The sequence below is a fragment of the Haliotis rufescens genome, unplaced genomic scaffold, assembly GCF_023055435.1.
Source record: "Haliotis rufescens isolate VD_foot unplaced genomic scaffold, xgHalRufe1.0.p SCAF_2, whole genome shotgun sequence".
In the NCBI taxonomy this organism is placed as follows: Eukaryota; Metazoa; Mollusca; class Gastropoda; order Lepetellida; family Haliotidae; genus Haliotis; species Haliotis rufescens.
Window position 1 is genome coordinate 24,213,165 of NW_025963890.1, and position 24,783 is coordinate 24,237,947.

At 40.3% G+C, this 24,783-nt stretch overlaps 1 protein-coding gene and 1 long non-coding RNA gene across 8 annotated transcripts in view; one reads left to right on the forward strand and one right to left on the reverse strand.

The window, feature by feature from the left end:
* Positions 1–5,922, reverse strand: part of LOC124146188 (eyes absent homolog 1-like) — a 152,852-nt gene extending 146,930 nt beyond the window's left edge. For 6 of the 7 annotated variants that reach the window (XM_046516359.2, XM_046516360.2, XM_046516362.2 and 3 more), the window contains exon 1: positions 5,576–5,922. The gene's annotated coding sequence lies outside the window, so the exon portion shown is untranslated. The remainder of the gene's footprint in view (positions 1–5,575) is intronic. The other variant, XM_046516356.2, reaches the window with a different exon arrangement.
* Positions 4,959–7,515, forward strand: LOC124146189. The gene is made up of 2 exons (XR_006862645.2): positions 4,959–5,033; positions 6,708–7,515. It is a non-coding gene; the product is annotated as an uncharacterized LOC124146189 (long non-coding RNA).
* The last annotated feature ends 17,268 nt before the right edge of the window (positions 7,516–24,783 follow it).

Below are 24,783 nucleotides of genomic sequence, written 5' to 3' on the forward strand. Positions count from 1 at the left end.
ATGTTTCAAAAGTATGAAACTTACAAGTCATCCCAAACAGCAAAAGGCAGTTTGTGTTAAATTTATAATAAATTTATTATAATAATAACAGGCTTGGTTAAGGGAAGGGTGGAGGTGGATCATTGGTTTCTGTTAACAAAAGAATCTACCAGAATAATTCTGATTTGCCTGTCAAACAGATTTTAGTGGGGAAAAACCCCTTAGACATGTTGAACAATAAATAAAAAATATATTTAATAATTGGGAATTACTTATATATATTGCAACACATATCTTCATGATGTAACATGTCTAAGAGGTCCACAGTTAACATACAGAAGATGCAACAAGTTGAGTTCAGTAGAGATAACAACACCTTCTCACACCTTAGTATGGTTTTCCTGTTCCTGGCATGGCCTCTACCTACCACGTTAATATGCCATGACACTTACTTCTACTCAAGATAACACAACCAGCAACTTTGTAGTGGAGGGCAATACCACATCCAACATGTCCAAGCTTCCAGAGTCCCAAATTGAATGTCTTACTTACAGTTTGACAGCTGTCACTTCCAGCAGCACTCTCCCATGAAATAACACCTGCAATTACACTTTGTACTACTGACACAGTGTACCACGAAGTAGAAAAACACAATGCATTTATCTCTTTACCATGTTTATAATTAACATGTTGATATGCAGCAATTACCATGGTTACTATTTTGAACTTCATATATAATTACTAGCAGTGTGAAAACAATAAGCCAAATGGCAGTGATGAAGAGCTGGTCACACTTGTCACAAATACTGAACATGAGAGGGAATGTCACTGTATTAAAACATAGAGCCTAACTTCATTCACAGAGCCAATATAGGTCTTGTTTAACCAACATCAGTTTGTCAACCCTGGCAAAGCTGATCCTACAAACAGCTCTCAACACTGACCAAACAGTCATTCTCTGTGCAGTTTCAAACTTAATATATTCGTACATAGTATGCTCGCTCATGTACTGACACTTTGAAAAATAAAGTGCTTCACAAAAAAGGGGTTTTGACATGCAAAGTAAGCCAGGCCATAAAGGAGCACCAGGACATACATTCAACATACCGTCCTAATGGACTTCTCAAGGTACAATAAATGCAATGATATCTCTTAATATCTTGAAAGGAATTTCTCAACATTTTACATTATTTTCTCAAGAAACCAAATATTTGTTTTCAGAAAATCTCATCTATACACTTGCACAACTATAAGGTTGTAAATTTTGTATTAAAGTTTGTAATTTATCGCCATGGAGTAAATTCAAAAGACACCTTTAATTTTGCCACCATTATTAACCCTACCTTAATTCTTGCATGCCTATGTGGTACTGTGATTGCTATACTATTAACATCATGTGCATGTCGTATATAAAATAGTGAGCATCAACATTAATGTAAATGATTTCTGCAACAAGAACCATTAGTAGGGCTTGGTAGATAACAATACAGAAATTGGTGACATTACTGGGATAATGTTCAACTTTTTGAAAAAGAAGATGTCAATTATCTAAAAGAAAATTTGAATGTAAAATATCTAGATGAATTGACTTGTGCAAGTTGAAATGGTCAAATGCTCATTTGCTTTGTATCTTTTTTAACTGGCTACAATTTATTCTCTCTTATCTTACGTATCATCAAAGCTACATGTTCTGCAGTGCATCACTATGATACACCGCTAGCATGACCAGGGTCTCGACCCATTAGAGAAGATGTTTGCCACCAGTCATATGCAAGTATTATCAAGCAACAGAATCTAGTAATGGTTGTGCAATCCACAAATTCAAAGGATATATCTAACTCTCAGCTACATCTGAACACATACCCATGTGTTGCCTGACTATTTGCAATACCGATGAACAATGAACACATCACACTTTTCCAACCATGGAAATTACACCCGCAACCAGCTGTGGAGAGACTTTTTTCAGAAGATAATAGGAGTTTTTGTACATAAAACTGTAAGATAAGGAAAGGCTTGATAAGCTGTGTATGATGTATTGAACAGGGCTCTAGGAACAGGTGCTTGCTGTGTCCTCCTGGGAACTATAACCTCTGTACAAGGGTCAGGGTTTAACAAGTCAGGAAATGATAGCGTAATCCTTGGGACATATGCAGAGTTGCAAAACAAACAGACTTAAATACAGACTTAACTGTAAAGTAGTTTTTGCTGTAGGACAAATTCTGGATAAATATTCATCATCACTTGTCAGACTTTGAGATGTCTATTTTCAAAATTATATTGTGTATGTCAAAATCTCAATTTAATATGTTTAATTCTATTAAAAGATATTTTTCGAGAATGTAAGCAAATGTACTCAGCAGTAATTATTACAGAATTTAAGTGGAATTAAATCAGAAGTGGCAGTGCATACTCCCCAAAACTTTCCCCAGGGATGTGACCCTCCATGCAGAGAACATGGAGAAGTAGTGGTGAGTGCTTTCAACAGTAAAATGAACTACTTCAGACATAATATAATTGCTTATGTTGCTGCTACTACCACAGCTGCATCACAATTTAAATAAAATATGTCAGATGAACATGTGAATAAATGCTTCTCAATACTCAGAATGTTCTTGTCCAGTACAAAAAAGGTTTGGGGACCAATAGCAAAAGTAGGTTTCACTGGAATGTGTGTAATGATAAAAATAACATCTAGAATATTCTGAAGGAGCAATGATGATCAAAGCTTACAAAATGTATACAAATGGCCAAACTGAAAGACAATATGTGGATCTTCTAATCTTCTTCATCTACATAACTGTACTTACTGAAAGTTGCAGGTATTCATTTGGCAAGAGAACAGAAATAGTGAAACAGGACATTGATCAATACAATCAAAAAGAAATGAACATTTGCCATGAAACAGCACTGACGTACACACATATGCAGAGAGCCTCAACAGTCAGACATTCAGTCGTGACAGAAGTCAACGAATCACACACACCCTGAGATAAACATATTTTGATGGGAGCATGAGCCTGGAATAAACATTCAGCTGAAGAAATAGCTTGTGTAATTTACATTAAATCTCCCTGTACAATTAGTATAGGTCTTACATTGTGAAGGGGATGGAAGCCATCCACTCCCATACATTGAAGAAAACATAATATGTTACCATTGGTTACTCATGACTATTAAATATTTCAATGCATGTTCTAACTTTTAAATAATGCATGATTAAGTAGAAAAAAGTGGTTTCAGCTACTTGCAGCTTCCAAACAGAAACTTTCTCCATGTAATTTTGTAAGAACACTTGCTGAAAACTGCTTTCCTATTTCTATAATATGTACCACATGATTTCTTTTTAATTTTCAAGACATAAGCATCATTAATATAAAATTTGTTTAACACATGACAAGTAGACATTTGAAATAGTAAGGTATTTTTCAAATTCTGTGATTGTCCTGAGTTAATTGATTATTCTGGAATTCAAGGCCAGAGGTTGGTACCGCACATGACCATGGTTAGTTTCATGTACTCCATTATCAGGTGTATCAGTGCATCCTCCATCTGTGCCATCACTAGCCCCACTCTTCCTAGTCTTGTGGTGAACTCTCCAGGTCAGCTTTGCTCATTTCTCCCAATGGGTGCAAACATCTGGCACCCATTTAGGCCTTGCCCTGCCCTCACATGCACCTTCACTCAAGGGAAGAGACTCGTTTTGTCATAAAATCAGGGAAAAAATACCTGTAAATGTCTCATTGTATGTTGCAACATAATACATTTCAAATTAACTTTAGTCATGATTGCCATGTTGTTATTAACATGAAGTTCTTATATGACCAGAAAACTTGATATTTAGAATTTTACAAATTTGTAAAAATGTGTAAGTTCAATATATTCATGAGAACTATTCATATGAACTTCCAACTGTCATTTATTTATATTTATTAATTATCAAGTTTTCATAATGATAAAATAGTCATTGTTTTCTTGATACAAATAGTGTTGTTCTGATAATATTCACACAAAATGAAACATATTTATCCGATAATTATCACAAATTACTGGTTATACCTAATTGTAAACTATGATATAAGAGATCATAAACATTAGTTATATTACAAGACAGGTAAATCTTTTCTGCAAGTGTTACATTTGTTCATATTACCTGCAACAATGTGAATAACATACATTGTTATTCATGTTTCACAATGTCTGTGTCAAGGTATTATAAACTATTACATGACACAGTAACTATTGGTATGAAATAAATATTTATTAGTACAGCTGGAGAACATTTTAAGAACTGAAATAATCCCATACTGCCTGAAAAAAAGAAACAATTCAAATTTCTATTATAATTTTAGTTGTTTAATCCACCTCGAGAATCATAAACTCCTTTTTAAGATATATGATTGATCGTATTGCAATATGTTCTCATTCCTGGAATTTAAGCTGTTTGGAAGACAATGAAGACACAACCTGAACATGATGGAATTCCTTTTCTTTTGACAATACATTGTATGTCCATAGTATGACCGGATGAACAGGACAATATGTGAGCAACATAATATTAACACTTCTAGTTTGTAGCTTCATCGTAATGAATCAATATCTTACATAGAAATATAAAAGAAAACTGGATGTAGAAAATATATCATGATTATCTACAGACAGTTAGGCACAAAGGTCATATCATGACTCCAGAATTGTCAATTGAATTGATATAAATAATAAATAAAACTAAAAATAGTTTTGAAAGATCAAAACTGGCATGAGGAACAAAGAGTGAAGTTTCAATCAAATACGACGTAATACAACAGTAACTCGAAGTGCATCCTACTGACTGAGATAGTTCCTACTGCCAAGATAGGCCCTGTTTTAGCCATGGCATGACATCCATACCTCCTCATTATAAATGGTAACTTTAGATCTGTAGTGCAATGTGAACCCACAGCCTAGGCTCCCCATATATACATAGCTACATAGTCTCCATTCAGACACAGGCAGACGGGGAAACAAGTAGCACCAAACAGCCATTTTGTCTACCATCACGGGAATTTTTCCAAGTATGTTCACTTCACATGCAGCAATTATCACCAAGTGAATGAGATATATATGATTCATATTTCAGGAATCTTAAATTTCTCAAGAAAATGATGTGTGATGTACGTGTACCGCTTGTGTATTGTGAAGGAGCTTAGAATGGCGTCTGCTATTCAGAGTGTTATTTTCATGTTGTTTACTTGTGTATTAAGCCAAAACAACAAAGGAACCGACGGTTGATTGCTTTAGGCACGGTTTCGCGTTATGAGGCAGGTGAAGCACAGGTCTTTGCATGTTTTTCTGCACTTGACAACGATGCCATAGACGGGATCCGTGTAGCCGTTGACATGCTAATTAACAGTTAACACCGGAGGTGCCATTATGGAAGACAGAGCTATAAACACAAGTCCTGGCGTAGTGCTACATCGAACAGCTGACATGGCCCGGCATGGAACTTCAAAGACAAAAGTTCTGCTGGCATCGCACAACTTGGGACAGGAAAGTTTGACTGCGGTTCTAACAGAGATTGTGCAAAGTATTGGTCAAAATAAGAGCCTGGACGTACCTGTGTTCACTTGGGAGTAAATCCTTATCGCGTGAATACTTTCTAACACCTCGTATCCACCGCACTCACTGGAATCAACTGTTGCTTCGTTGTCTTAGAGCGCTCACAGAGGCCATGTTGAATCAAAACAATCGCTGCACGTGGTAGCTCTTGGCTGTTATCTCCCTTTGTCGGTAGTGTAGCACTCCAGAAATTAAGGGTTAATACTTTCGGTATTATAGGAATAGAAATTTGAAGAAACTGCAGCTCGTTATCGTTTCAATTGCATGGGAGAACATGGAAACACCAGCTGTCAAATTAAAACTTCTCTGTGTTCGCCATGCGAATGTGCATGGAATCATGGGAAAGCACCTGTTGTATTCCTACGCGCCCGCTAGAACTTTAAGAGGCTCCATAATAACATTATTAGTTTGTATTTATTTATCTGCTTCTTATTCATATGACCCCATAGTCGTGGAAAGACATTATGATGTTCTTATTCAACAATTGGAAAGATTTTAGATTAGATCGCCGGACTATCTTTTTTGACTTGCATCGGCTGCTAGGAAGACGCATCACTCACTCGTGAATCTGACAGCAGCCGAGCTGCCTTCTGTTGAAGAAGAGAGGTTTTTATTTAATTATTTCGAAGAGGTTTACATGTAATTAATTTGCTTGGACAAGCGAACAACACAGTTAACATAAGCAGCTGTTTATCATTACTGGCACTTTCTAGCGCTCTGTGTAACCAGGGTTATAAAGCTTAATTTACAGTTTTCACATGAGACGCTTTCATTAATTGGATTCATAGACTCTGTACACATGCAAATAATTTTGTTTTCGTTGAACTTATGTTTTAATCAACTTCAATCATGTCAATCATGCTAAAGTATATATTTTCGATTAATCGTTCATGATTTCAAAACTTTACATAAAGCAAGTAAACAAAATCAATTTCGTCAGAATATTTATATATTGTAAAGAGTCGAACAAATTTACTCGAAACACCTTTTTCGTAATCTTGTTAAATTTCGAATCGTGCACGTATAATATCCACAGTCTCAACTCGTTCAAATGCAATAAATTCAGCCGACTGTAATTTTAGGCGTGTTTGATGTCTTTTATCGACATTGACTGTCCCCTACGTTTACAGCCTTTACAAGAGACTCAGCCAAGACACATTCCTGGAAATTCAATTCCTCGCCAGGCGGGTGTACACATCCAGATGTCTCGCTCATCACCTTTCAAACAGGGGAGACAGTAATGCGACTTGGTCACACCAGCCTCTCAGCCAGAGAAGAATATTTATTGCAGCCCCTACAAGATTGTATATCTGTCATCTCTCTCAGCACATTTAATGGTAGAAGTGAATAGACTATGTTAATCGTGTTTGGCACGGACGAAGAAGCCCACCATGCATGACGCAACCATCTTCCTGATATATCTAGGCGTTTTACCCACCTCGATATATAGCATGAAAAATATAATGCCTTATACGGCGTGACACTGATAATACCCGTCAATTGACACCCATTTAGAGGAGGAAAATCCTTTTTATGTTAGACTGTATGCAGGAAAACTTCATGAATATTGTGCGTATGAAATTCCCTGTGATTTATCTTTTCACCCTGCTGTTTTATCCGGGAATAATGTTTGTCCCCGTTTAGATAGAACCTTTCATGGATTAATCTGTTTATTTTGTGCCGGCTACGTATGCATGCAGGGAGAACACTTAAATGTATATGTGTAGTACTGAGTGCGAGGGACGTCGGTGAATTAACGGTGAATTTGTTGCGCTTTTAAAGTTTAAATGGCAATTTCATCAGTCAAAAGCTGTCAACAACATCAGTTAATTGCTAACAACAATATTGTATCAGTTCAGAACCTTGTATAATTGTACTATATATACACCTTGCATAATTGTAAATTTTGTGCACGGAATTATAATATGACTTTTCAAAGTATTTCTTTTGGTTTTGTCTATAAGAAATAAAAATCTTATTTTTCATGAAACGAACTATCCAGGAGCATATACAGAAGCTATATGCAAGACTATTTGAGCGTAACGAACAGGTGTAGTGGGTCCATAGGTTATGGGGTTTGCCCATCGGGGATGAACTGTTTTGATTCTCCCAGTGTTTGAAGCAAGTGAATTGTCTACAACCCTGCTTTAATCACCACCATGACACTCTCTTCCGCTTGTCAGTGAACCGCCGATCCTGCAATGAAAATTCCCGGAACAGTAATATGAATATGTTCTGTCACAACCGCCTTCACTCCTTGTGATGAAAGATTATGACGACTATATATACATGATACAAACACAACTGAAAATTTCTCTCTAACCTCGATTTATTTTATTTTAATTTATATTGGAGATAGGATGCCCTTATTCCATCGCCTGTTCATCGTTTAGTCATGCACAGATCTAGCAGCAATCTCCATCTCAAGTACCTCACACTGTGTAAACTCTACTAGAATATGAGAAACGTATCCCATTGACTCATGAAGCGGTTTAACGAGTCGGCGTTATTTATTCATAAATCGTGTCAAATTTCAAATTTCTCTACCATATCGGTTTGCACTGGTTATTCATCGAGGACTTCTATGTTTTAAAGATAAGGGTGTATCGATTAATGAGTACCAATCTGCCAGGGTGGAGAATGTATGTGTGGTAGCTGTGCAGCCAAACCCGACAATGTGAAACCCGTAACCTAATAATATTAGCTCGAGTGTCCCGCATTCATTAGCAATGTATACTCCTACCCCATGTATTATCACTGGCATTTGCGTAAGAAATCTCTCTTCTAATCTCCACAACTGTGTCTTATTTGTATTTCTCTGTTTATCAAAAGTATAAACATGACTTCCATTGTTTTGTACATTATGTACCCACTATTATCAACACTGCTGCCACAATGTATAGTCATGTATGAAGTGTGGTGGTTCAGGACAGAGAGTAAGTGTCAATGTGGGAATAGGTCAACTGTCCCAACATCAGAGTCCATAACATCCATACCTCTAATTTCATCCTTACTATTTATGTCAGCTTACATAACAAAGGCTTCTGAAGTTGCTTGTGTTTTCTAAACTTGTTTGTACGAGTTTTCTACTTGGGCCAGGCACTACTCTGGATGTCTGGTCTTATCTGTAATAGGAGAAACTCAGAAATGAAATATCATTTGAAAAAACTTTAAGCTGTAATTTATTTCTTGTCATGTATAAGCCAGAGAGGCCGCTTTGTAGATGATGAACTTGTTCTGAAGTATTTTGTGTCCTTATATGTTTTGTAATGTCTACAGATGTCTCGAATTGCCCGTGCATGCATCTGTTAACACATGCAACCAGTTATGTGACCTGTTGTCATGTTGTAGTTAACAAATTGTTATCGTCACTCACTAGAAAAAACGTCACCAGCCCATGACGTCACAAGTACTTAGATACAGTTTCGGGGACGTGCGTCAGTGTTTCCTTGTTTCACAGATAGGCGCGATTGGTATGTGACACTTGATCAGATACACTATAAACAAGGATACGACATCTTTGTGTGCCTAACAATACGTTTAAAACTTAAGCGACTCTGGGTTCAGTCGCTGTGTGTCGTACCGGTAGGTTCCGATTGTATTAAAGTGTAGAAGCGTAGATAAGCCTGTATGGACTTTAGCCAAAACCTGCACTATAAATATGGCAAATCATATGGCATCTCTCTTCGGTCGGCTGGTCGGTCTTGTCATTCCATCAATATGTTTTTGCATTTAGCATTCCGCATTTTTTGCTCAGTGTTGATGCGTAAACAGTTAACCCGTGCACACATGTGCCCGGCAGACTGGGAATAGCGGGTCACGTGGTCCTATGGGGATATGAATGGCCGGCTGGAGATGAGAGAGTTATGGGGGGAACGTCTGTCAGATATCAGAGTGACTGGAACAGCGGCCCATGACACGGCCCGGTCACATGCCAACATGTTCCCTCCAACTCCCACCACCAGACTACATATAGGTCCGAGAACTACAAGATAAGGTGGAGAATGTGCTGCAGATGAGCACCTGAATTGTGTGCACCTGACGTATTTGCTGGATGCTAACTTTCATATGAAGCCCAAGGCCCTCTTTAGCTACATTCCCAGCTTCTGGTAACGTGGGGCGTACATACTCCTTATTATATATGATTCGTGGATTCTGGTATGCGTTAATCAATACATCCTAGTATTGAAATAGTACTTAATGTGTCACAGACAAGGGTTCTGAGGAACCAGCTGGTCTGTTGGCCAGTGATGTTGCCGGCTTGCACAGATGGTACGGCGTCAGGTGCTGCACTACCATAACCTGCCCTTGCATACAGCGGGGAGCGGCCTGGCTCTCTACTGGACAAGGACATGGAACCCATAGTAGATGAAGTGGTTGTCAGTAGTACTTGCAGTATACGAGGTGGTTGTCAGTAGTACTTGCAGTAGACGAGGTGGTTGTCAGTAGTACTTGCAGTATACGAGGTGGTTGTCAGTAGTACTTGCAGTAGACGAGGTGGTTGTCAGTAGTACTTGCAGTAGACGAGGTGGTTGTCAGTAGTACTTGTAGTAGACGAAGTGGTTGTCAGTAGTACTTGCAGTAGACGAGGTGGTTGTCAGTAGTACTTGCAGTAGACGAGGTGGTTGTCAGTAGTACTTGCAGTAAACGAAGTGGTTGTCAGTAGTACTTGCAGTAGACGAGGTGGTTGTCAGTAGTACTTGCAGTATACGAGGTGGTTGTCAGTAGTACTTGCAGTAGACGAGGTGGTTGTCAGTAGTACTTGCAGTAGACGAGGTGGTTGTCAGTAGTACTTGCAGTATACGAGGTGGTTGTCAGTAGTACTTGCAGTAGACGAAGTGGTTGTCAGTAGGACTTGCAATAGACGAAGTGGTTGTCAGTAGTACTTGCAGTAGACGAGGTGGTTGTCAGTAGTACTTGCAGTAGACGAAGTGGTTGTCAGTAGTACTTGCAGTAGACGAAGTGGTTGTCAGTAGTACTTGCAGTAGACGAGGTGGTTGTCAGTAGTAGTTGCAGTAAACGAAGTGGTTGTCAGTAGTACTTGCAGTAGACGAAGTGGTTGTCAGTAGGACTTGCAGTAGACGAAGTGGTTGTCAGTAGTAGTTGCAGTAGAGGATAGTGCAAGCATAGTTTCAGAGAAACCATGTTGACAGTGTATCTATACTCAGAGATCCTTGAGGTGTCCAAAATGTCACGTGTACGGATAACCTCGATCTGATGCCAGCAAAAAGGAGACAGAGGTGACTCCGTCGACACCGAGTCACACGAAGTCTCCAAGGCGTCAGGCTATAATTTATTTGAACATTGACGCACGGAGATCCCCGACGTATCACCTGTGCATGACTACGTGGATGTTTCATTGTAGATGCACAGACTCACGGAGACTGAATTCATAACCTCATGACAAGCAATGGCCAGCAGTGTGTCTCATTGTATCGTTCTCTGTCTAGTAACCTACCGGCTGACACTGTATGCCAATCGGTCCACCTCGGTCAGTGGTATACTGTAGTATACGATGACACACTGATATAAACAGACCACCTGTGTCCACCTCGGTCAGTGGTATACTGTAGTATACGATGACACACTGATATAAACAGACCACCTGTGTCCACCTCGGTCAGTGGTATACTGTATAGTATACGATGACACACTGATATAAACAGACCACCTGTGTCCACCTCGGTCAGTGGTATACTGTAGTATACGATGACACACTGATATAAACAGACCACCTGTGTCCACCTCGGTCAGTGGTATACTGTAGTATACGATGACACACTGATATAAACAGACCACCTGTGTCCACCTCGGTCAGTGGTATACTGTAGTATACGATGACACACTGATATAAACAGACAACCACCGCAAGTCGATACATCAGTTGTTAAACATCCATGGAAGTATGTTATTCAAGCTCAGTACTTTTGTTCATTTGCTAATGTCTGTTAAACCTACATGAGCACCCCAAGTAAAGATGTCAGGGACACCGATGCCATCTACACATTGTGATGTTAGAGACCTGACCAAGGTAACGGACATTTTGTTGGGGTCCTTAGTCCCACACCATGACTGTGGAATATATTTATTTTATGAAAACAAACCAATCTAAATATGTATACAAAAGCAAGATAGCCAGCTCTATTCCACTATGAAATCAGCGTCAGGAAAATTATTTGTGAAATTTTAGAGGCGAGAAGAGTATTGTGTAATATAAGATTTTATAGACTACATGTTAGTCTATGGGGACCCGTACATGGTAATCTTCGTAAAGACAGGTTATAAGTGTACTCCGCAGTAAACATATCTTTATTTTTAATACAATACGTGACACTTCAACAATCCACATATACTGTAGCCGGAGTATATGCTGGCGGTAATTCCGTATCAACGTCTTAACAGTAACATAGAAATCCTGTTACACATTTACAACAACAAAAATCCTTAAACTTATATCCGGGCCAGAGTGTGATCCTGCCACACATCATTCACGAGGAAATGCGAGGCGGGATCCAGCTTTAAGCGGATCTTTGTTTAATTTATTTAAATCGTTTCCTCTGAACATAGATCAACTGTGCCCACAAAGAATAAATAAAGGCGATGAGCATTACTGGGACGAGTGACAGGTGATCCAGAGATCTAGTGTTACCGGCGACACTTTGTGAGACTTTAACCCTTGTATATACGCCTGACCCGAGGCCGCACTTAAACACAATAGATCTAAGCTTGTTCGCTAGTAATTAACTGCGGTCGCAGTCGAAGATCCGCCTTCTCCAAAGCGTCCATATTGTAATCCCGCATTAATAAACGCACTTCCGCATACACATGACCACATTTCTTCCGACTCCCTTTAATGAGAGAAAAACCGACAGACAAACATCAGACTGACGGACAGACAGAGAGATTGTGCATGTCATTTTTGTTTTCTCCACACCCAAAGTAAAATTACTGTCAATTATTGATGGCCATTTCGAATGTGTGATAGGCTGTTCTTGTGTATTTGAGAGACTCGTTGTTATGAATCCGCATGATTCGGAAAGTTGGAAACAGAATGTGAGAATTATTTGTCCGACTTCTACGCGCATTAAAGCACATAGTGCAAGAATAAGGCGTTAAGACGTGATATTCCATATGGATCGGCATACAGCATAGTAAGTCCCATGAAGATTCACAAAAACAAAAAAACCAATAACCAATCATCAATCATGAAGATTCCTGGTTAGAATAGGTTTCCAGCCACCCAAGCTTGTCTGTGCGACTATGCTTGTCGTAAGAGGCGACTAACGGGATCGGCTGGTCACGCTCGCTGATTTGGATGATCCATGTCATCGTATCCCAATCGCGTAGATCGATGCCCATGCTGTCTATCACTGGATTGTCAGGTCCAGAATCAATTATCTACAGACCGCCGTCATATACTGAAAGTAGCTGAAGTATTGCTGGGTGCGGCGTCAAACAACAAACAAAACACATCATAAGAAAACCGATACACGCCGGTGAGATTCTCGGGGTGTCATAATATCACTGTTTCAGCTGTCATCACGATGACAGCATATCATAAGGATGAGTAATTGTTTGTTTGTTTTTTGCAATTTGGATACGATCAGCCATGTCACCGAACCTGACCACCCGATTCCGTTGGTCGCCTCTTGCGACAAGCATTGGTTGCTGAAGATCAGTCCTTACCCGGATCTTCACGGGGTAAGGAAGAATAGCACGTGTACAGATATTGGCTAAAAGTTGTTCAACGATTGTAAACAACAAATCTCTTCTTGTACTACTTAATGTAGTCCTTAATATATTCTCGACGCCTTGGATACCTTGCTAGCCCGTGTCTATACCGCACACACTGCCCTCTGGTGACTGGTTGGCTGGACCAGATGAGATGATATTGCTGGAATACTGCAAACATTCACCCACCCCAAAGTCAGCCATGTGAATCGTCTATGAAAACCATTGCTAACAAATAATCGGTTACTCTTATGTAACAAGAGAACTATGAAACGGAACTTTTATACAGTGTAGTCGTGTATTAGTTTGGATTGGAGTCCAATTTACACAAACTAGGGATGTCCTGTTCGAAGAATGCATAATACATAATGTTCTACTCATTGTCTGATACTGATATAGCAGCACTGCCAAATAACAGTAATTTGACAGCGATGGCAACGTTGTCATCTAAGGAATAATCAGTATTGAAAACATTGGTTATCTACTTTTGCCAAATAATCACCAGCTGACTCGTCATTGGACGTAATTTTGTTATACATTTTACGACCTACGTGAATAGTCTGAAGCAGAAAAGGTTTGTCATGAATCCAGATAAATGCACAATCACTGAATCATCTGGTCAATCAACTTCTGCTAATTAATAATCTGAAATTAAATAGATCCTTGTACCGTTGTCAAGCTAGAGTGACATACTGTATAAGGATCAATACCTAAACGCCAAAGATCAAATCCTCAGATCACTTCACAACATGTGCCGACACAAGCATTCTTCACCATCGACTGTTTAAGTAACTCACTGTCGGTCCTGCGGTACTCCCGATAGGCACTTATTACACTCTACTTACTGTCAAGACAGTGGTTGGAAGTGTGCCTAAATTATTATATATATCTGTACTGTCTATGTACAGCATTGCATTATATGCATCTCTCTCAAACAATATACCATCACAGCTTATATATTAGTTAGTTATTTAGTTATGGAATTTTTAAAGTTTAGTTATGTAGTCTCCTCAAACTTTCAGTTAAACGTTTAATCAGATAATTCCTTGTCTCTGCTACCAACACGTATAAGTTCGGTAAGCGAGATAAAGTATCCCATTAAGTGAAGAAGAACAGATACGCAAATCATCGTTTAATTGTTGTTGTTTTTCACAACATTGTAATTATAATCATAACTTCTACAAGTTTTGGAATAATGATAGTTTTGCAGTCTTCCAATATGTCCTGTTATGACGTGTGATAAAGTTATCTAAATACAAACAGAACAGTTTTTTAGCATGCTAACTTGTTATCATATTTCATCTATAAAGTTACTTTGGTACTGACTGTTTGTAACATAAGTGGCATTCGTTATCAATGTCAATCGACTTACCTAACACTTTAAGCTAATCTGCTTCCAAGATGACCAAGTACAACTTTTGATATCTCCTCTGAAAGTGAACCATACTTCTAGATCTTTGTTACACAAGTAAACAAACAAGTCAGCCATAAGAATAATACCACATGTCAATTTGCTTTTCACTTGCAGTTTAATGGTGTGTCTGTTGTTAGTTGTTGTGCACTCACCAATATTCCAGCTATATAACGGCGGTCTGTAAATAATCGAGTCTGGACCAGAAATTCCAGCGATTGATATCATGAGCATCGGTTTAAGCAATTGGGATACGATGACATGCATCAACCAAGTCAGCGAGCATGACCACCCGATCCGGTTAGTCGCCTCTTACGACAAACATAGTCGCCTTTTACGGCAAGCTTGGGTTGCTGGAGACCTATTCTAACCCGGATCCTTACGGGTATACAGTTTAATAAGCTAATAAAATACAAACACATCAATCTTCAGCCACCATTACATCCTGAATCGTTTCTTTATATGACACGAATAAACAAAACGACGTTTACCCAAACAAGATACGTTTGAGGCAATAAACCAAGAAGAAAGATTAACTATGAAATTTATTTTATAGCTTAAAAATGTGTAACAGTTGCCGCAGCCGCTGATGGCACCTGTAAAGTACACGCCCACATACTGTTCCCAACTCTCATTGGTCATACGTTCATTATTGGCTATTCTACAATGATTCACACGAAACTGGACGCAATTAATTAAATAACATATATCCCCTATGTAGAACATTGGAAGGGAAGTATACAGTGATACCATTCATCTGCCTGGTTAAATGTCATACACATCTTCTGACAGCCATGGCTCTTCAGACAAATCGACATAAGAACAAGATGTGCTAAATGACACACTCGGCTTGAATTAACACTCGCATGTGTGGTAAACAGGGAAAAAATAACAGTAAGAAGAATATACACACATAAGTGTTTACTTGGAGTAAATGCCGAGGGGTACAGATTACATGGTTAGTTTATAAGGTTAGAGCTGGGAACGTCTCTTGCTCAACAAGTTGTATTTTCTTATGTGCTTTCACATGACGATATTAAATAGAAACATTTGCAGTAGAGTATTCATGAAATTATTTGGAGATCATTTGATCAGATGCACATTTTCGTGTAATTCGTCATTCTCAGGGGTGCCTGTGTGCGGGCAGCTAGTTTTTTCTGTCCGCCGGGGTGAAGCATGAAGGTCAGTGTTGAAGGCCACTTGACGGCCGGTTGTGCAGGTGTTACCCCAGCAAGGGAACGTCGTGCCTCACGCGCCATCCCACCAACTGCGGGGGAAGAAGCGAACAACCCGCCATGAAATGCTGAACTGAGCCGAATGCCCCTGACACAATGTTCTGCCCCACCAGGAGCCGGACTACTGGGGTGGAATTGGAAGATGTAAACACTTCAGACATGGCATAGAAACAGGGAATAACATAGAAACATGGGATAACATAGATACATGGGATAACATAGAAACAGTGAATAACATAGATACATGGGATAACATAGAAACAGTGAATAACATAGATACATGGGATAACATAGATACTAGGAATAACATAGATACAGGGGATAACATAGATACTAGGAATAACATAGATACAGGGGATAACATAGATACTGGGAATAACATAGATACATGGGATAACATAGAAACAGGGAATAACATAGATACATGGATTAACATAGAAACAGGGAATAACATAGATACATGGGATAACATAGATACTGGGAATAACATTGATACAGGGGATAACATAGATACTGGGAATAACATAGATACAGGGGATAACATAGATACTGGGGATAACATAGATACATGGGATAACATAGATACTGGGAATAACATAGATACAGGGGATAACATAGATACAGGGAATAACATAGATACTGGGAATAACATAGATACAGAGGGATAACATAGATACAGGGGAATAACATAGATACAGGGGAATAACATAGAAACAGGGAATAACATAGATACAGGGGATAACATAGATACAGGGGATAACATAGATACAGGGGATAACATACACACAGGGGGATGACATAGATACAGGGAATAACATAGATACTGGGAATAACATAGATACAGAGGGATAACATAGATACAGGGAATAACATAGATACAGGGGAATAACATAGATACAGGGAATAACATAGATACAGGGAATAACACAGATACAGGGAATAACACAGATACAGGGAATAACATAGATACAGGGAATAACACAGATACAGGGAATAACACAGATACAGGGGGATAACATAGATACAGGGAATAACACAGATACAGGGAATAACACAGATACAGGGAATAACATAGATACAGGGAATAACACAGATACAGGGAATAACACAGATACAGGGAATAACATAGATACTGGGAATAACATAGATACAGGGGGATAACATAGATACTGGGAATAACATAGATACGGGGGAATAACATAGATACAGGGGGATAACATAGATACAGGGGGATAACATAGATACAGGGGATAACATAGATACAGGGGAATAACATAGATACAGGGAATAACATAGATACAGGGGATAACACAGATACAGGGAATAACATAGATACAGGGGGATAACATAGATACAGGGGGATAACATAGATACAGGGGAATAACATAGATACAGGGGGATAACATAGATACAGGGGATAACATAGATACAGGGGAATAACATAGATACTGGGAATAACATAGATACATGGGATAACATAGATACTGGGAATAACATAGATACTGGGGGATAACATAGATACTGGGAATAACATAGATACGGGGGAATAACATAGATACAGGGGAATAACATAGATACAGGGGAATAACATAGATACAGGGAATAACATAGATACAGGGAATAACATAGATACAGGGGATAACATAGATACAGAGGAATAACATAGATACAGGGGAATAACATAGATACAGGGAATAACATAGATACAGGGAATAACATAGATACGGGGGAATAACATAGATACAGGGGGATTACATAGATACCGGGGATAACATGGATACAGGGAATAACAGAGATACAGGATGATGATACAGGGGAATAACATAGATACAGGGGGATAACATAGATACTGGGAATAACATAGAACAGTGAATAACATAGATACAGAGGGATAACATAGATACAGGGGATAACATAGATTCAGGGGGACGACATAGATACAGGGGTATGAACATAAATTAGAACATACTTAATATTAAGGATAGACTTAACGCGGCATTTGGCACAAGGACATCTAAAAAATATTGATACAAAACAAAAGTGTAATTGTTGCAAGAACAAACATGCAACAGAACAGAACCGGACCTTGGCGAGGAAGAGTCATTGGTGCCGGGCAAGAAAAAGTCAATGACCCTGAAGTATTGAAAGCAGCCTTGGAGCTGAGATGAAATGCGGTTTAACGTCGCGCGTGCGTGCGTGCGTGCGTGCGTGTGTGTGTGGCTGCCTGTACTAGTTCGGACTGATGCCGATTCATAGTGCTAGCTCACAAGATACTATGCCGCAGCTTTATATTTATAACCACCCAGACACAGTATACTGACTCCGATCCGAGTCCTTGTTTTAGCCAATTGAGCGCCAGACAGGGTAACAACAAGTGCCTTCTTTTGGTATGACGCGGCCGGGGATCAAACCCGGACCTTCCGCTCCCTGGGGGGACGCTCTACCACTGGACCACAGAGGCTGTCCAAGTAGTCTTGGAATGCAAATGGTTGTTGCATAACGGTATTTAAAAAAAGTATTCTGGTCCATGTAGTAGTGGATATATTGCTACAAATCAAATAAATACACTACGGTACCTTTTAGTGGAATAAGAACAAAAGAACATTTGCGCTTGATATTTAGGTGTAGGCTAGCCTGCTAGAGCTTTATCCCAGCTTAATGTGTAGGCATGTAGAGATTATTAACAGATTGTGTTACTATATCGTAAATATTATATGTAAGAATAAAAATTATATTATGCGAGCCATATCGTAAATATTATATGTAAGAATAAAAATTATATTATGCGAGCCTTCAGCGAGCATAAAACATGTTTATTATTCCAAACATTTATCATATAATGTCATTTGTAACATAATCTATGATTAATATGTAGTTTTACTGAAAGAAGTATCTTTAGAAACCGCATATGAATACAATGTTTGAGTGAACCGCCCATTTATCATATAGTGCCAAATGATTTACGGCCATGTTTGTCCAGAGACACCCACACATCGGGAAACCCCTATCTAAACACTTATGGAGATGAAAAGTAGTTCCTGCTCGGTAACCTCATTTGCATATTTATTGGGTTGTGATACCATGTTGTGATAAGTTTATCCTGTTTATCCTGTCGGTTTATCGCATCGATTACACTGTTTATTATATGATAAACCCATTAAGGTGATCAACAGATATGTGCTACTCAACCTCATCCTACGAAGATCTGAGTTAGAACTGGTCTTCAGCAGCCCATGTTTCTTTTAACAACATATGTTTGTGGATATATACTCTTCAAAACAGAAACACAATACGTATATTTTTGGCCATAAAAGCAAAACTAGCTGACCAAGAGGTGCAAATGAAGAGGTTTAATGTGTTAAAGTGCCTGTGACAAATTTTCCGGATCAAAATGATCACTACAAGGACATTCAAACCATTAGTCGGGAAATACGATTCGGAAAAACGCACCCAGTGCATTAACAAAAGGGCCATGAAGCTGCACGTACTGCACGTGCAGCAGCACTATGAACGGAATTGAAGTGTAGGCTTTTTGAATGCCTCGCATCTGCGTCAATCGAGCAGTGACAGTTGAACAGCATGCCAAGATTAACAGAAGTGCAAAGAAACAACGTTAGAGGCCGTTTGCAGCCAGGGGAATCCCGATCAGCTGTAGCCAGGGTTTTCAATGTAGCGCCCAGCATCATCACAAGGCCATGGGATCGGTTTCGACAGCATGGGTCAACACGTGATCGGCCAAGAATAACCATCCCCACCCAAGATCGCTACACCCGACTGCGCCACCTACGTGAAAGGACGACCACAGCCACCTCAACCGCATCCAAAATACCCGGACTGCGCACAATCTCCGACCAGACCATACGAAACCGTGTAAGAGCAGCAGCTCTACGAGTGAGACGTCCTGTTGGCCGCGTCATATTGAGTCAACAATATCGCCAACAACGACTGCATTGCTGTTGTCAACACAGTGTATGGCCTCAACTGCGATAGAGACATGTCTGGTTCAGCGACGAATCAAGGGGATGGACGAGCAAGGGTCAACAGACGTCGGGGAGAACGTTGCGCCGGAAACTGCGCACAGGAAGTAGACAGTTTGGGTGGGGGTAGCGGTATGATGAGGGCGGCTATCGCTCATCATGGCAGGAAAGGTTTGGTCCATATCCAGGGCAATCTTACGGCTCAACGATACATCAACGAAATTCTCCTACCTCCTCCTAATTGCAGCCAACGGCAGCGGTGTATTCCAGCAGGACTACGCTCGGCTGCATACAGCACGGACCACAGGAGCTTGTCTACACGACAACAACGTTGAGGTTCTCCCTTGGCCCTCAAGATCCCCGGATTTGAACCCGATAGAGCACCTTTGGGATGAATTGGATAGACGGCTACCCCGACGTCAAACACAACCCAAGACGTTGCAGCAGTTGTTTTTTGCTTTGCAGGCCGAGTGGGATACCATTCCCCAGGATGTGATTCTCGACTCGACTCGTCTCTTCCACGGGCAGATGTCAGGCCGCTATCGATTCCAACGGGGGACATACGCGTTATTGATGGTAGCTGACCTTCACGGTGCAGGTATACTTCACAGAGTGAGTTTGGTTTTACGCCGCTCAAAGGAACATTCCTGCAATATCACGGCGGGTGACACCAGCAATTGGCTTCACATGTCGGGAATCGAACCCGGGTCCTCGACCTGACGAGCGAACGCTTTAACCACTGGGCTACCTGACCGCCCTTGGATGAATTACAGACAGTTGAAGGTAGGAATAGGGTGTAGCTATATTGCACAGGATGAACTACAGACAGTTGAAGGTATACGTCTCAGGATCAACCTCAAACAGTTGAAGGTATACTTCACAAGACGAACTACAGACAGCTGAAGGCATACCTCACAAGATGAACTACAGGCAGCTGAAGGTATACTTCACAGGATGAACTACAGACAGTTGAAGGTATACTTCACAGGATCAACTACAGACAGTTGAAGGTATACTTCACAAGATGAACTACAGACAGCTGAAGGCATACTTCACAAGATGAACTACAGACAGCTGAGGGTATACTTCATAAGATGAACTACAGACAGTTGAAGGTATACTTCACAGGATGAACTACAGACAGCTGAAGGTATACTTCACAGGATGAACTACAGACAGCTGAAGGTATACTTCACAGGATGAACTACAGACAGCTGAAGGTGTACTTCACAGGATGAACTACAGACAGCTGAAGGTGTACTTCACAGGATGAACTACAGACAGTTGAAGGTCAGAATACGATGTAGATATACTTCACAAGATGAACTACAGACAGTTGAAGGTAAGAATACGGTGCAGATATACTTCACAAGGTGAACTACAGACAGTTGGGGGTAAAACTGGTGTATAGATTTACTGCACAGGATGAACTATAGATAATTGAAGGTAAACTTCACAGGATGAACTACATACAGTTGAAGATACGAATGCTGAATCCCGCGTTAACAGAGTAACCTCCTCCTTTGAAAGTCACCTAAATTGTGCACATTACAAATATGGCATGCATATCCTCCACGTGTCGTAGTCTACTTGTCCGTCGGTTTGCGTATTACAACGTTTAATGTAGCTGCCCAAACCGACCTTCGCATAGATGCTACACACAAACACAACATGGAACAGCCCCAGAATTCAGGATGTTTCCCAGCTGATTGACGGGATTGATCATCTGTTCAACACACAATCTTTCACGTTTTTAATTTTTCAAGAAACTTGGAAAAACACATTTGTTTGTGTGAATGTTTGCCAATCGTCCAGATGATACGGGCTTGTATGCTGGAAGCGACATGATGGCGGAAGGGAAGGGTTTCCTCTCTGTGTTTTGTCTAACAACACTCACCTGGTCGAGAAACACGGAATGCACGTGCTCCGCCAGCTCGCCAATTGACGGTATATCGTGACACGTGTCTTCATGTCATGTTCAATAGGGGCTTCACCTGTTAATGCCCTGCATTACCCGAACAACGACATGATTACTGTCTGAAAGACAATACTTATTACTGATGGGTCATTATATATTGATGAATAAAGTTAAGCAAGCAATTGCCTTCATCTAAATGTGTTCGTGGTGTGAAGGACAATGAGAGACGCGTGCAAACAATAATTGTCATCTGAATGTATCTGTAGTGTGACGGACAATGAGAGACGCGTGCAAACAATAATTGTCATCTGAATGTATCTGTGGTGTGAAGGACAATGAGAGACGCGTGCAAACAATAATTGTCATCTGAATGTATCTGTGGTGTGAAGAACAATGAGAGACGCGTGCAAACAATAATTGTCATCTGAATGTATCTGTGGTGTGAAGAACAATGAGAGACGCGTGCAAACAATAATTGTCATCTTAATGTTTCTGTGGTGTGAGGGACAATGAGAGACGCGTGCAAGCGTTTGTCTTCCTATACATGCTTCCATGGTGTGACGGACAATGACAGATGCGTGCAAGCATTTGTCTTCCTATACATGCTTCCATGGTATGACGGACAATGACAGACGCGTGCAAGCATTTGTCTTCCTATACATGCTTCCATGGTGTGACGGACAATGACAGACGCGTGCAAGCATTTGTATTACTATACATGCTTCCATGGTGTGACGGACAATGAGAGACGCGTGCAAGCATTTGTCTTCCTATACATACTTCCATGGTATGACGGACAATGACAGACGCGTGCAAGCATTTGTCTTCCTATACATGCTTCCAAGCTGTGACGGACAATGACAGATGCGTGCAAGCATTTGTCTTCCTATACATACTTCCATGGTGTGACGGACAATGACAGATGCGTGCAAGCATTTGTCTTCCTATACATGCTTCCATGGTATGACGGACAATGACAGACGCGTGCAAGCATTTGTCTTCCTATACATGCTTCCATGGTGTGACGGACAATGACAGACGCGTGCAAGCATTTGTATTACTATACATGCTTCCATGGTGTGACGGACAATGAGAGATGCGTGCAAGCAATTGTCTTCCTATACATACTTCCATGGTATGACGGACAATGACAGACGCGTGCAAGCATTTGTCTTCCTATACATGCTTCCAAGCTGTGACGGACAATGACAGATGCGTGCAAGCATTTGTCTTCCTATACATACTTCCATGGTGTGACGGACAATGACAGATGCGTGCAAGCATTTGTCTTCCTATACATACTTCCATGGTCTGACGGACAATAACAGACGCGTGTATGCATTTGTCTTCCTATACATGCTTCCATGGTATGAGACCGCCTCCGTGGTCTAGTGGTAGAGCGTCCGCCCGGAGAGCGGAAGGTCAGGGGTTCGATCCCCAGCCGCGTCATACCAAAAGAGGTTAAAAGATGGTACTTGTTGTTACCCTGTCTGGCGCTCGGCATTAAGGGGCTAAAACAAGGACTGGTCGGGTCGGAGTCAGTATACTGTGTCTGAGAGGGGTATTCATGTTAAACTGCGGCATGGTATCTCAGTGTACTAGCACTATAAATCGGCCTCAGTCCGGACTAGTACAAGCAGCCACACACACACACACGTACATGCACGTCGCTATATAAGTGCAATAATCTTGGACGCGACGTTAAACCCCATTTCACCTCACCTCACCTCCATGGTATGACGGACAATGACAGATGCGTGCAAGCATTTGTCTTCCTATACATGCTTCCATGGTATGACGGACAATAGCAGACGCGTGCAAGCATTTGTCTTCCTATACATACTTCCATGGTATGACGGACAATGACAGATGCGTGCAAGCATTTGTGTTCCTATACATACTTCCATGGTATGACGGACAATGACAGATGCGTGCAAGCATTTGTCTTCCTATACATACTTCCATGGTGTGAGGGACAATGACATACGCGTGCAAGCATTTGTCTTCCTATACATACTTCCATGGTGTGAGGGACAATGACATACGCGTGCAAGCATTTGTCTTCCTATACATACTTCCATGGTGTGACGGACAATGACATACGCGTGCAAGCATTTGTGTTCCTATACATACTTCCATGGGGGTACGGACAATGACATACGCGTGCAAGCAATTAACTTTCGGCTCAGTTTTCCATGAAAGTGAAAGTAATATTGAAATTAAATTTGTGTGTTAAATCAGAAATTTAATGGGTGAGATCGCAGACAAATATTACGTATTTCTTCTTTTGGTGCTTTTGGTGCTGAACGAAGGACTCCTAGATTGTGGATAGCATTAATCATTTCGAAGACACTATAGTAAGAAGAAACACATTTAGTACAAAAAGTGTTTTGCCAACCTTGATGCGTAAACAACCCTGGAAAATCTGCTCAAACGAGGAATAATCCTTTCTGTGTGTATCTGTCTGTATATGTTATGATTGCAAGTTCACATCATTTATTGTTTTCATATAACATGTTTTATATTTTCAGCGCCTCTCAAATATATACAACATATATCTCTGTGTGGGCTTATTTTCATTTAAACCATGGCTCCTTTGACCGTGGTCCAACTAACTGAATTGTTAGTTAAACAACTGTTGGCAATGACGGAACTTCTTTTTTCCCCTATCATTTGTCTTGATGATAGAACAATTTCATGAAAACGTTTGTCGCCAGCGGGATTCGTACCCGCGAAGTCTGCACGGAAGGCTAACGGATGTCGTCTTCTGCCACGGCGACATGGGAGAAAGGGTGTGAAATTAACAACTAAATTTAGTTACATCAGTACCAATTGCTTATCCCTTTATGAACTGCGAAATGTGTATTATGCAATTTGTATACACTATGTTACTCTATGCATTCTAGTATTTGTACAGTACTTGTGATTTTGAAG